Raw genomic sequence first — 13,880 nt, 5'->3', positions numbered from 1 at the left:
TTCAAGAAACTTTACACAAGGGCAGCAACCCTATGTTCTGCTATTTCTAGCCAGGACTGTGCCCAGCTCCTTGTCCCATCCCAAAGTTTGGGGTGTCCCTGTTACCAAGGCTCACCTAAGCTAAATATTTACTTTCATAAAGTCAGTTTTAAGGTGGGTCCATTCCCCTGCCTGTATCTGTATTCATCCCCTCTAACACTCAGGCAGGCAGGTGTAGGCACAGGAGGGACTCTGACAGCGTTCATGAAACCATGACCCTCACTTTATAATCTGGCTTCATCATCTGAATCCAGGAAGCATTACACAGTGAATCCAGACCTGGAAACTGTTTCTGATGCAAAAGTCACTTCTTGCTGAAGCACTCATCTTCTCCCAACAAGAGCACCATACAAATGTACAGAGGACAGACAAGCATTGCTCTTTCTTGTCTATTCCTGCTCTTCTCCTGCACTGGTGACCTCAAGCATTTACCAGTGACATTCAGAACATAAGTCAGGCATCCATACAAAAATCAATTTGGAGCCTTGGTAGCTAGATTTCTACTGTTTATTTCTTATTCTCCTCTTTGCAACCAGAGTTAGGCAACACTACCAAAGGCATTTCATCTTTACTGATACAAGCTCGAAAATGTCACATTATCATACTGGTCTGAAACTTGGATCTCATGGAGAATGCAAAATAAAAATTCAGGAAACTGAACAAGACAGTAATTGTTGACACACATATACATATATATTTCCCACAAAAATCTGAATGCAGTGGTGAAAAGCAGAAGATGAAGGAAATAAAAAATGGATCAATTACTGCCCAGGAAAAAAGGGTACCTTGGGAATAGGACCTATGACAAACAAGCTCACTAAACCAGCAACTATCTGAATATATTTTTTTCCCCCCACATTACACAAGATAAGACAATATCGTAGCCTTTCTCCTGCTGAAAGGCCACTAGCAGTCTGGTGTAATGAAAACCCTTTGACAGACAGTAGTTGTAAGGCAGAATTACAAAGGCTTAGTGGATCTATCCATGATTGATGTAAAACTGAACATAGTAATAATAATGTATTTTCAGGTCTTATCATGCGTGTAAATTCATAAAGGGAACTCAAGGGACAGTTTTAAACAGATTCAATATTTCTTTTACAAACAGGTATATACATTGTGAGGTGTCTTGTGGCTGAAAGGCAAAAGTTTCGTTATTTGAAAATAGTATCTCAAGTTATGTTTTATCCTGTCCAGTCAAAGTAATTCTTGCAATGATTTCCTTTCCTCTTTTACCAAGGGGAAGAAATCCACGGTCTTATTGGATTCTTTCAGCAGAAATGACATTCTGGCTCCATCTGAGTGTTTTAGCTTGATTTTTCCAGAAAAAAATGTTATTATGAGATGACTAAACACAAAATCATAAAATTTGAACCATGTTGTCCAAGTCCAATCAAATTTTGCAAGACACTAGATGTCTCAAATATGAATTTCACAGAAGACAGAAACCTCACAGAAAAAAGCAGGACCCAACAGTGACTCTTGAAGGAAGAGCAACCGCAGCTTTGCCCCTTTTCCACTGAAGAAAAGGCAATCTACTACTAATCAAAATTCATGTTCTATTTATTGAAACCACAATCACGACATTCCTAACACCCCCAAAAAACACTGGAAGAGACTAAAATTAATGGCGCAGTTGAGGAACATGGCAGGGAGCTAGGGCACCTAACAGCGGGGACTGAAATACATAAGGAATGAACCTAGAAAGAAAGTCAGGTTTTAGGTCTGCTACTCATTAAACAACTGCACAGTTATGGAGTATTCCCAAGTCATTGCACCTAAGAAAGAAAACCAAACAAACAACACTTGAAGAGGAGATACATCTAAAATATACACATAGATAATATGAGTAAGTCAATACCAATTAAAAAGAAGGGATGAAAACCACTGCAATTGTATTTGTGACTGGATAGTTTTAACTCTCTTGGTAACATGCAATATAGCAATGTAGATTTGTGCTGAAGTGCCTAAACAAAAGGCAGAGCATATCTCTCTACATTAAAATGTCCAAGTAATATGATAAACATTGAAATAGAACAGTGGAGAAAACCTCCCACCATTTATTCTTCATACAAATAGGTACTATTTGTATATGTAGGCTGCAAGCACACATGCATCTCTTTAAAGACCTAGCTTTCAAAGCAGATTTCATTTTTTCCCTATTCCTCTAAGAAGAAAATATCATTGAGAGAAGTCAAATAAAATAAAGAGAATAACTGATGCCCCCCAAAATCTAGAGCAGATACAAATTATTGTTGACTCATATTGTAAATTGCCTGTCCGCTACAAGCTTTTAGAGTAATGCAACAAGGAAAAAAATGTTTTTCAATCACTGCCATCCATCAACTTGGTAAACAAGTAAAATGTATACTCTGCCATCTGCTAGCTATTAGTCTATGTAATCACAAAATATCATGTAATGTAATCATAAAAAACCACTATTATTACCTACTCTTTCAATTTATAAGCAAATATTTCTATCTGTCAAATGATTTTATACTAGCATGAGGCTTGAACCTTCTGCGCTGCTTACCATCAATCTAGTCGTCAATCTAAGATAAGTCTGCCTCTTGTTCAGTCCTCCTGCATTTGGGAAATGCTCAGCATGGCACTGCTGTGTTTGATCCCAGAAGAAATCACATGAAGAGAAGGGCCAGTAAATGATCCAGCTGCCAAGGGCCTGAACAGTTTAACAGCAATGGCTATGGGAGTAGTCTTGCTCTTGGTCAGACTGGCTTAGATGCTGCCAAGAAAGAACAGAATTCTCAGTTCTCACATTATTTTTTTTCTGTACCATATTCTAGTTACCCTTGATATTTATCTTTAAACATATTTCCATGGGAAAGAGCACTAGGAAAGTTACAGTTTTCTCAAATTACCTCTTTTAAAGGTAGAAATAGCTGTTCTAAAATGCTTAAGTCAGAGTAACAGTGCTTTTTTTTCCACAGATTTCCAACCAAAACTATCCATTAGAAAGCAAACACATTAGTAAGAAACTCTGCAGCAAGACTAAAAAATCATACTGAAAATTTTTTCAGTGATATGTACTACTAAAATATGTTTAAAGAATGGAACTTGATCTTGTTCCTAGAAATTTCTCAATAAACTGAGAAATCTTCACATAAAGGGACATTCACTATTTTTACCAGCTCACAGAACTTGCCAGAGTTATTACACCATCAGACCAATAGCAACAGGCGGCTCAGCTGGCTAGAGCTAAGACACTTATTCCCTATTAACTACTTTTAATTTATGGCAGAAAACCAAATATTTTATGGCAGGGAAGACTCTACTTAAGCATATTCTTTTTCTCACCAGGTAAATGTCAAAACCAAAGGTAATAGTGTAAGTGACACAGAGACCATTATTTCAGCTGTACATGACTCCCATTTGTTCCTGAAGGTGATCCTCTGCCAAATTGAGGGCAAGAATCTGCTCCTGCAGTGACAGAACCAAGTGGAACAGCAGACCTGGGGAATACCTGGAGTGTTGGTGGCCTACCAGGTGTCACAGTAAATTAAAATGGCAACTTTTTGAAGATAGATCCACAGGGCTAAGAGTCACTTTGAAACTCTGAATGGATAAGTCTCTCAAGCTGCAGAAATATCTTTTCTTTCTTCAGATCAGCTGTTTCAGAGCTAATTTCCACATAACCTGTCAGAAACCTTGATTTTCTTTCATGCCTTGATCAGTAAAATTCTGTCATATTCCACAAATACTATCAGTACACCTTAAAGATACCGTCCGGGATCCCAAATCAATTAACAGTGTAATAACACAGCTGCAGGTACAGGAGAGAGATTATGCTTCTTAAAACGCAAGTATGTATGAAGTCTGCACCAGTGGAAAGAGGAATCTTCTTTTCATCTTGGGGTAAACACCTGCAGCAATCAGGATTTTCTTTGAGGAAACTCAGTCTGGCATAGGGTGCTGCCAATCCAGTTTTTGAGCCCTTCAAGTAATAGAGGTCATCCAAACTACTGAAATAAGGAGTAGACTTAACCAGATCTCTCAAACACATCTGTCTCCTGAATCTAAACTTGTTATCCTTTTCCAGGTGTTTGTTAAATATTTCTGCATGGCAGACTCTGTATGGCAGACTCTTCCGCAATGGAGAGGATTTAAGAGTCCAAAACCCATATTTAAAAACTACATTATCCACGCTGCAAGGTAACCATTAAAAATTATGGAATGAAATGTGTATGATGGAAAGTGGATTTCCCATTTAAGGCTAAATATTAATACATAAAATGAGAAACATTATTTAAGTTTCATGCATTTTGATGCAATCTTTAATTATGTGTTTCCTACAAAGTCCATGACTGATACAACAGGAAAACAGTAGCAAGATTGTATCTGCCAGCATCACTCTCTCATTTTCTCACTTCCTAAACTTCATGTCTATTGTATTTGATTTTGATATCTAAATGTATTATATACAGGATTTATGAAATTTAAAAATTAATGCTGTCGTAAAAAAGTGTACATAAATAACAGAAATGAGATAGTGATTTTAAGGTGGTTTTCAGTCTACCAGAGGTTTCATTTCTTAGGATGTATCTTCTAAGTCTATCCAACTTGACCACTAATGCCAATCTTTACATCAGTGACTGAAAATCTAAAGGAAGTCTCCAAAAGCAAAGGCATTTTCTTTTTTTCCTGGATCAATTCTACAATTATGCCATATAGTATATGACACAAATAAGGGAATATAGCAATTCACAGAAATGTAAGACTTCATTAAATGACTGCACAGTATTTTTCAATTAGACACAGGCACAAAGAGAGAAATAAGTGTGCAGAGGAAGGACAAGGGGGGAAATGAAAAAAACAAAAATGAAACAAAAAACCACAAACAAACCAAAAACCCCAACATCCCAATGACAAACCAAACCTTCTGGACTATGCCAATTCAAATTCCCTCTGCAAAATTTTAAAACAGGCTCTTTCCCTAAACAGTAAAGCCACATGCCCTATAACATGTAAGGTAAAGGGAATGTCCCAAGAGAAGAACACACAATGGATATCTTCAATCAGAGAAGCTGACTTACGTTAACCATACGCTGTACAGTAAAGTCATAAAACAGTTTGCTGTCATCAATTCTATACTTTTACAGAAAAAAAATGAATTTGTTACAATACCTCTTATTTAGTCTATTTGTTTTTAGAATTCATAACTTCTGATTACTTCAGAAATTCTAACACCAACTCCACAGAATCACACCCAAAAGGCTGAGTTTGTAGCTGTTGCTGGTGGCTGTAAAAAAGAATGCAGAAAAATGCCTGCTTGGCTACTTTCCTGCTGCATTTATACGGAGGGAAATTTACCTCTGTCAATGGTTGACACAATAAGCTGCCAGCACTCAAACTAAAAATGTTTACTAGGCTAACAAGGCAGTGATTCTCTGTACAGTGGCAGCAGAGAGGAGCACTGCTCTATTGTCTAATGGTACAAACTTGACTTCAACAAAAATGACTGCTACCTCTGCCAAACTGGCCAGAGTGAGCTTAGGCAAGTGCAAGCAAGACCACCCTGTCCTGCACCATGTCAGAACAGTATGGATAAGAGACATGCATGTCAACATAAAACTGCTTCTGGGAAGTAAAAAAGAAGAAACCCAGAGGAGTGAATTGCTATCAACTCAGAATTGTATTTTGATCTTGTACTGGGGTACTGGATACTCCAGTGAGTGATTTATTGTACTCTTAAACCATAAGATATTTTGAAGACAAGGAAACAGAGGTATTTGACTGAAGAGATGGAAAGTGGGATGTGATGTGCAGAGCCTAGCTGGCACGCAGGGCTGGAGCTATGGAGAAGCCACAGCAGCAAATTGGAGGGCAAGCTCTCAATGCCATGGCTGAAGAGCAGGTGGCAAGGAGATGGGGTAAGGTGAAGTAAATGTAGAACTAGAACTCCACTTTCTTCCTCTCACACTGCCAAGTGAATCTCCACTAAATTTATTACTTTTTACACACTAAAAGAAAACATAACTTAATTGCCGCTTGAGAATGTGTATCTGCAATAAATATCAAAGCACATGTATTTTCTCAGAAAGAAAAGGCAGCATAACCAGAAAGCAAATTACAGCTATTAATTCCCCACCCAAATTTCTGATGTTATTCATTATATGCAATTCTGTTGTGGATAGGAGTTCATGAGAAGTAGCTAAAGAAGCTCACTACTTTTAAGTGACAATGCTCTCACTTGAGACATCAGTTAGGGGGGAATATTAATAATCCAAGCAGAGTTCAATTTCTTACATTGCAGCCAATATTTTAACTCTCCAGAACAAATGGCCAAACAAGATTTTAACCCTCTAACAAATGACTATGTCGCATTTTAACAACTGATAACAAATGACTGTGAATACAAGTGTAAAGTATCTTCCCTAGCTTTAGATGACTAAATAAAGAAGAGGAATATTGAAGAGTCTTGGATAAAAGATCAGGACATCTATTCATATTTTCAAGAAACATCATTATAAAACCAACATGCATAAATTAAAGATTTACTTGCATATCCTTTAAGATACAAATAATACTATATTATCAGGAAAAAAGTATTTCTATTCAGCATTTCAGATTCAATTAAATATTTAGTAAAAGTTTAGGGTAATAGTGTACTTACTAGGACCATCTAAAGGAAAATTTTTCTCATACAGCTAAATCTTTAAATCATCAACTGGTTTTGTTAACAACCTATATTCCACCTTTCTCAGCCTGGGCTCACAAAGCTGGCTGGAGTTCCTCATGTACTAGATTTCCTTTTAACACTATATATGAACAGATAGATACTCACATACTTGACAAAAAGACAAGAATCAATAGACAATTAGCAGCACACTTGTTACAAACACACAGGGTCCTGCAGATATCAGAAGGGTGTATCCAGGGATTCTCAAAAGTCCAAATGCCTGATTCCTACCTAACAGGATCTTAACCCTTTTCTCTTGACAAGAGATTACTGAAACTCAGAACAGGGGCTGTGCTCCCTTTTTACAAGGCAAGGTCCATGCTTGGCAATTCAGTTCAAGCACTTTGAGTTCAAGTGGCTTTTAACAGGATCAGAGACCAACAAAAAAAATCTAAGTATACCAGGTACATAGCTGTTGTTTGTTTTGTCCCTTTTAATGGTGATCCAGTGACCTACCAAGTTAACCTTAGGTGAACAGAAATGCTGTAATATTTCACTAAATCACAATCCATTCCAACTTCTAGGTTTAGTTTACGGAGAAGACTTAATTTCTACTTCTACTATGAACAGGTATTAAAGGATATTTAAAAAAAAGAGAAGTGATAGAAAAATACACCACAAAATTTTCTCTAAAATATATAAAATTAGTAACAGTAATGTTAGAATATTTCTTACAATATTTTAAAACCAGTTTCTCAGTCAATTGGTCAAAACTTGTAGAGCACAGTACATGGATGGGTTTTTCTGACACGTGTTTGGAATGACTGGTGTAATTGACCAGTTGCAAGTTCCTCTAAGTCAGGGAAGTATACCAATCACATTGGTTTTGCTTTAAAAATACCTTCCCAAAGTACATACCCAAAGATATATTTTGGAAAAGACATACCAGACAGACTACATAAACACCTCCTCTCTCAACACTTTCATCCTAACTTACACAGACAGCACCTTAGACTTTCGAAGACATTTGCTATGAGGTATCAAGTAAACTAACTTCTTGTTCCTGAAAATACCATTTGCAGCGGTGACAGCTTTAGTTCTTTACACTTCATTAGCACTGCAGTCAAGTCCCTTTCTTCAAAAGATAGTAGTGTTCATACAGAAAGAAAAATAATTTTCAGAGACATGAAAAGTGATATAATCTTTTGGATAACTTCATCTTCAATGACCTATGTAATTTTAGAAGCTCCTGATTAGCTAGAGGGTTACATGAGAAAAACCCTACACCTTCCCACTTTTATTTTCCATTCAAGAACACACATAACAGCACTTTCATGTTTTAACTAGATTATCAACTACTTTCAGACGCTATATTCTATAGAGTATGTATTCCCTTATGAATAATACAATTCTCAAGCTATGCAACTTGATGCACACATTACAACAGTTGGTTTCTTTTTTTTCTGAAGACAGCTGAAAATAATAGCCCTTTATAGAGATAGGTGGAAAAACCAGAGAGATGCAAGCTCCTCATCTCAGCCAAGAATGCAGACTCCGATTACAAACAGGAGAAACAAAACATAAATGTATGTAAACTGTGTTATAAGGTAACAGAACTCAACACCTCATGAGTTACAAAACACTCCCTCGCAGCTCCAATATATCAAAACAGATGCCAACAAGTAAAATCCCAACACTGATTTAAAAGCAATTCAGTATTCTTAGAGTGCATCAGTTTAAGAGCTCTAGATCAAAAACAAACAGGCTTGGTGTGTTCAGTTAATCTGCATCTTACCCAGAAGTAAAACATGAGACACCCCAGCCTGCACCCCCACAGCTTCATAATGAGAATGGTTAAGGGCTGGAACTGCCTGCCAAGAGATGCTGTGAAATCTTCATCCTTGGGGATTTCTGAGTTTGACTTAAAAACACCCTCAACCACCTGACTCCACTTTGAAGGAAGCCCTCCTTTGAGCAAGGGGCTGAACTACATGACCTGAAGAATACCCCTACAACTGTAATTATTCCCCAATTTACCAGAGACACACTGGAGAGCCCTTTAATGAGACACTAATAAGAACTGATAGAACTACAAAATACACATTAATGACCCGAATCATGAGTTTCCCAAACAAGAAAAAAATAAAGTAAAATTATATAGTACCCTGGAAAGGTGATTACTGGTCAAAAGTCAGATGGAATATCTTTCAGTGAACTAATAGAGATGCACTATTTTGACAGGGTTACCAAGAAAGGACTGCGGGTCCCAGGAGCTCAAGGCTCTGAAGAGACTTTGGCACAGTCCCTCTCCTTGTCCGCAGTGGCAAACGTCCCCATTCCTCCCTTAAATTAGGCATTGCAGCAGAGAGGATTAAGCCTCCTAGCAAGAGCCTGACCTCATAAAATCCTGTTCACTGTGTCGGCACTGTTTCACATGGCTCCAAAACTTGAAGGCATTCTAGATTAATCAGTCATACCACAAGGAAAATGAGTGAAAAGGATACCACTAAAACACAGTGATTCCAGAACAGGGTCTTTACTTCTGATAATGTTAAAGCAAATCTATGCACACACAAACAAAACTGTACAGGCACACTCATCTCCCTGCCTCAGTTTCTGCAATAGCAGGAACAAACTGCTCAAGCCAAAGCTATTTTGCACATCCAAGCTTCTCTTAACATAGCTTTTTCTTGTCCTAAGGGAATTCCTCAGCTCCCCTGAGGCCATATTAAACAAATGTCTCCTTCCTCCAGGTATTTCCCAGTGCTTTAGGAAATACTGCTCCTATTAGAATTCCTAGTTCACTTTGTATGATGACCTGTAGATCAGACTCAGAAATGTCTTCTAAACCTCTTAAAAGATGATTAACTGCTTCTGAGTTCAAATGTGAAAAATCAGTTTAGCCAGCAGCTTTGTAAAAGATGCTCCTTTTAATAATAATTTTTTAAAAGGCAAACATTGACATCGTCATTAGGGCTATGCCAGGTAAAAATTTTTGCACCCCATCACTGGTGGGTTTTATTTCTTGTCATGTTTTCAGCCCAACATTTGTCCATTTTCCACAGCCTTGCAGAAAACAGAATCAATGTGCAGAAGACATGAGATTACCTGACACAGCATCCTTTCAGCCACACACTGATGAGACTTACAAGTATCACAGAGTCTAATGAAGTTAATGAACTTTGTAACAATTTAAATCAAAGTTGCTACTACTTCTGTTCATCCCCTTGCCATATCCACAGAATTCCTCCTTTGCACTGACATTTTAATGATTGTAAGGTGCACAGTTTCAGAAAGAAGTAATAATGCTGAAGGAAATAAAAGCAGCTTAAGGTTAATATTTGCTTTGCACAGCATCCTGAACCAGCCTTGATTTGTTTTATATAAGCACAGGCAAGGACACAAGAAAAGAGTGCACCCCTGCCTTACTTTTGCTTAAACAACAACAGAACACCAGCCTCACAAATGTGAGTTATAGTCAAAAAAAAGCCAAATACACATTTTTTTCCCCAAAACTAGAAGTATTCAGTGCATCTATATCAGTATCTCCTCTGTGAAACACAAAATCATTGAATATATGGCGCCTCCCTGATTTTTAGTTTTTCTGTAAGTATTTATTGAATTCCTAAATGACAAATTTTTTTTGCTGTATTTCAAGCCAGCTGTTTTTTTTCAGGTTGAATTTTATGTTCTTTAACCCCTTGGTTTATACTTGTAGTTGGAGGTCAGGAAAAAAACCCAAACAAATTTATTTTATCCATTACAGAGCCAATCAGAATCAATGTCTGTAGTCTATAACACAAGAGTAGTTTTTCCTGAAATCTCTAAGCTTCTTCTGCAGCTTATTTTTTAATCTTTTCAAACAGATTTTTTAAAAAGAAACTTTAAAAGGTTAATGTCAATCACATTATTTCAAATAGTCTTTACACAACTTAAGAATGTTGCCATTCAGTGTTGCCCAGGAACCCAATCAGACTCCAAATCAGAGTATCCAAATTACAAAAGCACCATAAAACCTACTGTGCTGCTGCTAACAGCATGCTAGATGATCATGTTTGTTATGCATTTTAGGAAAAGTTAATTCTCATACAGTTTATATTGTACTATATTCTGATTCCACCTCCCCTGCCCACAAGTTAGCTTGCACAGATATTCTCCTTTACAACAGTACAACTGTGAAGTCCCAATTAGACTGAATAAATCTGCATGTGATATTTTAGCCCATTCATAATATTGAAATAATTCTTTGAAGTACTGTACAGCACCATATGGTATTTTATCCAGTTTCATCATTTGTACAGAATAGCTTGCAGTAATTTGTTACACAATATTCTGAAATACACTGCAGCTGTAGTCTGCAGGAATATAAGCTTTCTCCTTTTTGCATTACTTATTATGATCTCAGGGATGCTTTAAAAACCTTAGCAGAAGATCCAGTTATAAGGGTAACAGGTTCCTGAAAAATCAGCTTCTATCCAAGAGGGAAAGAGATGGAAAACAAACAGTTAAAAATGAAGGTGTACAAAATTAATGTTATGGTTTCTTTTTAGATACCTATAGCTCTTAAAATAATAGAAATCTTGGAGTTAAGGAGATGGGTATCACCTAGAGATATTAGTATGCTTGGGACTATGTGCAAACTTAATTTCATTAAAAGCATTGTCTGTTAGGCTTCCCACCACCAGCACTTTCTTCATTAAGAAGAGCAGTCAATGACTTGCATTCGCTTTAGCATTCAGTGCACATTGGATGCATGTGTTCAAATGCCTTGATTTTTTTAAAAAAGATGAGCCTAGCAGAACCTCCGTGTGATACATTAACAAGAATGGATTAATTAAAAATCTTCATTTAAAAAGTACTTTTTATGTACTCATACAACAAAGGAAATTGTTTCTGCTCCAGCCCATTCACTCATCCTTTCTATGGCTGCCTTTGAAATTCCTTTCAGGAGTCCTCTGGAGTGGAAAGTTCTATATTGCTGTTACCAGGCATCCCTGCATGCTGTTGCATGCCACCTCCAAAATGCTATGCACCCTTTTCCTTAAATACAAACTGGAAGCGCTTGGCACCACGGCAAAAAAAAAGCCTAAACACACCTTTTTTAGACTCCAGTTATTCTTTTCATCTGTCTGCACTGTCAGGCTTTACAGGCAGTGTGATTTGCAAGCCATGAGGACGTTGTGGTTTGTGCAGCAGACAGGTCTGGGCAGGCTGGCAGCTGCAGGTAAAGCAGCACCACTGCCCAGCCTCTACAGCCCTCCCCTGTGCTCAATAACAATTATTCACAGTAGCAACACAAGCAGATGCACCAAAGCAAAGCTACCACAGTCCCCAGCCCAACACATTCATTCACAGCATTAGAAACTTCCCAAAATATCACTGAATGACAATATCATTCCTTAATGGCAATGCAGTCAGTCAGACCCGATACTACATGGTGTAATTATTAAATCATTCTGTAACCACAGGTAAGAATAATTTTGGATCATTTTAATAATATTTCAAATGAAACACAAAGATGAAAATGAAAAAAAAAAGTGAACACTAGTGAATATATATAGTTAGAATATAGTTTACAGAGAAGACATCTAAGCACAGCCTGTGCAAATTGCAGATAACATAGCCTTATAAACAAACTGGCAAGGATGGTGGGAAAATACTATTTAAAGACAACAGAGGATCCCAGATTATTAGTTGTAAATGCATATAATAAGTAGAAAAAAAAGGTTTATGAACCTTACCAAAGAAATCTGAGATAATGCAGGAAGGACAGAATATTGTTTCAGGTATTTTTACGATTTTGCTCAAACTGCCCAACATTCCATAAATTAATCCAAAGCACGCATTCCCTCTTTATTTACAGGTGCATTATGATGTGCTTATTCTAACAGCAACCTAACTGCGCACATGGCAATGTATGTAAGCCTAGTTACAATTTCCAGTCGTATGAGTCCTTTGTGGTTACCGACCAAGCAATGAATTTTATTACTATAGTGATAAAGCTCATGTATGAATCTTACAAAAGATGAATGACCTCATTTTTCCTCAAAGGGGAGTTCCACTGCTACAAGAGCGACGGCTGGCAAAATAATTATGCCATCAAAAGACTAAACTGATTCAGCTGGAACTCAAGCTCTGTCAGTAATGCTGCTCACAAACATTACTGAAAACACTTATGATCCTGGCAAAAATGGCATTAGAAGATTATGACAGTTTTTCAGATAGGTAATATTCCAGAAAAAGCTGAGTGAAGTTAGGAAAAGAAATAGTGAGAAAGATGATTCACCTGATTCAAAGTGAAATTTGAAATTTATGTAAAAGCATACATTCATATACTGGCATTAAAAATTGTTAAATCTCTAAAATCCTGCCTCTGGGGAGGTATCCAGCAAGCATTATAAACAGGAGCAATACTTGTTTTCAATGGATTGCACATTTAAGCCTTGAAATGTAAAAGTTAAAGCCTGCAAAAAATGCCATGCATTAGTTCTTTTATGATAGAATTTATTATAATGGCAAATTCTACCATGCACAATGGTTTTGTGTACTTGCAATAGTATTTCCAAGGAACACTCATGTATAGCATGTGAACTCTCCCAAATTAAAGAATGCTTACACAATGGTGTTACAAACAAATAAGAAACCCACTGGGCAGTTACTTACAATGAAACATAAATTATCCCCCCCAATTTACAAAAAGACACAGTTATAAGTGAAAACACCACATGCAACTAGGCAGAATGCTAGAAAACTATTTTACAGGTATTATTAATAGCAATATTCAGCTTTTTAGCATTAAAGAATAAGAACACTAAACCCTCCCTTGAAGGTGATTGTTTCCACTGTTGATAGATCAGTAACTGAGATTTCAAAACTTAACCTCTGACTAAAAGATATCAAGTCTTTTTAGGTCATGGGATCCTACATGAGGTCTCTCAGAAGAAAGCATAAAAGTCCTAAAATAACAAGCACACACACAGGTTTCTCTTAATTTGCCCTGTTGGATTCCCATAATAAGGGCTTAATAGCTCCAACCCCAGAGCAACTCTGCAGTCATCAACAGGACCATTTACCACATGATTTAGCAAACGTGTTTCCAAGATTTTCATTTACATGTGCTACACAGAATTGAAATTAATGTAGGGCAATTTATAAGTAATATTATTCTGAGATTCACAGTTCTTTGCATATCTGATCCAAGAAA

At 37.0% G+C, this 13,880-nt stretch overlaps 1 protein-coding gene across 1 annotated transcript in view; it reads right to left on the bottom strand.

Moving 5' to 3' along the window:
* The window catches only part of TENM3 (teneurin transmembrane protein 3), a 407,391-nt gene that overhangs the window by 345,730 nt on the left and 47,781 nt on the right, over positions 1 to 13,880 (bottom strand). The window contains exon 3 of the mRNA XM_041479936.1: positions 2,573 to 2,782. The gene's annotated coding sequence lies outside the window, so the exon portion shown is untranslated. The remainder of the gene's footprint in view (positions 1 to 2,572; positions 2,783 to 13,880) is intronic.

Source organism: Pyrgilauda ruficollis, unplaced genomic scaffold (genome assembly GCF_017590135.1).
Source record: "Pyrgilauda ruficollis isolate IOZ18807 unplaced genomic scaffold, ASM1759013v1 scaffold5, whole genome shotgun sequence".
In the NCBI taxonomy this organism is placed as follows: Eukaryota; Metazoa; Chordata; class Aves; order Passeriformes; family Passeridae; genus Pyrgilauda; species Pyrgilauda ruficollis.
This window is presented reverse-complemented; position numbering and strand designations above follow the sequence as displayed.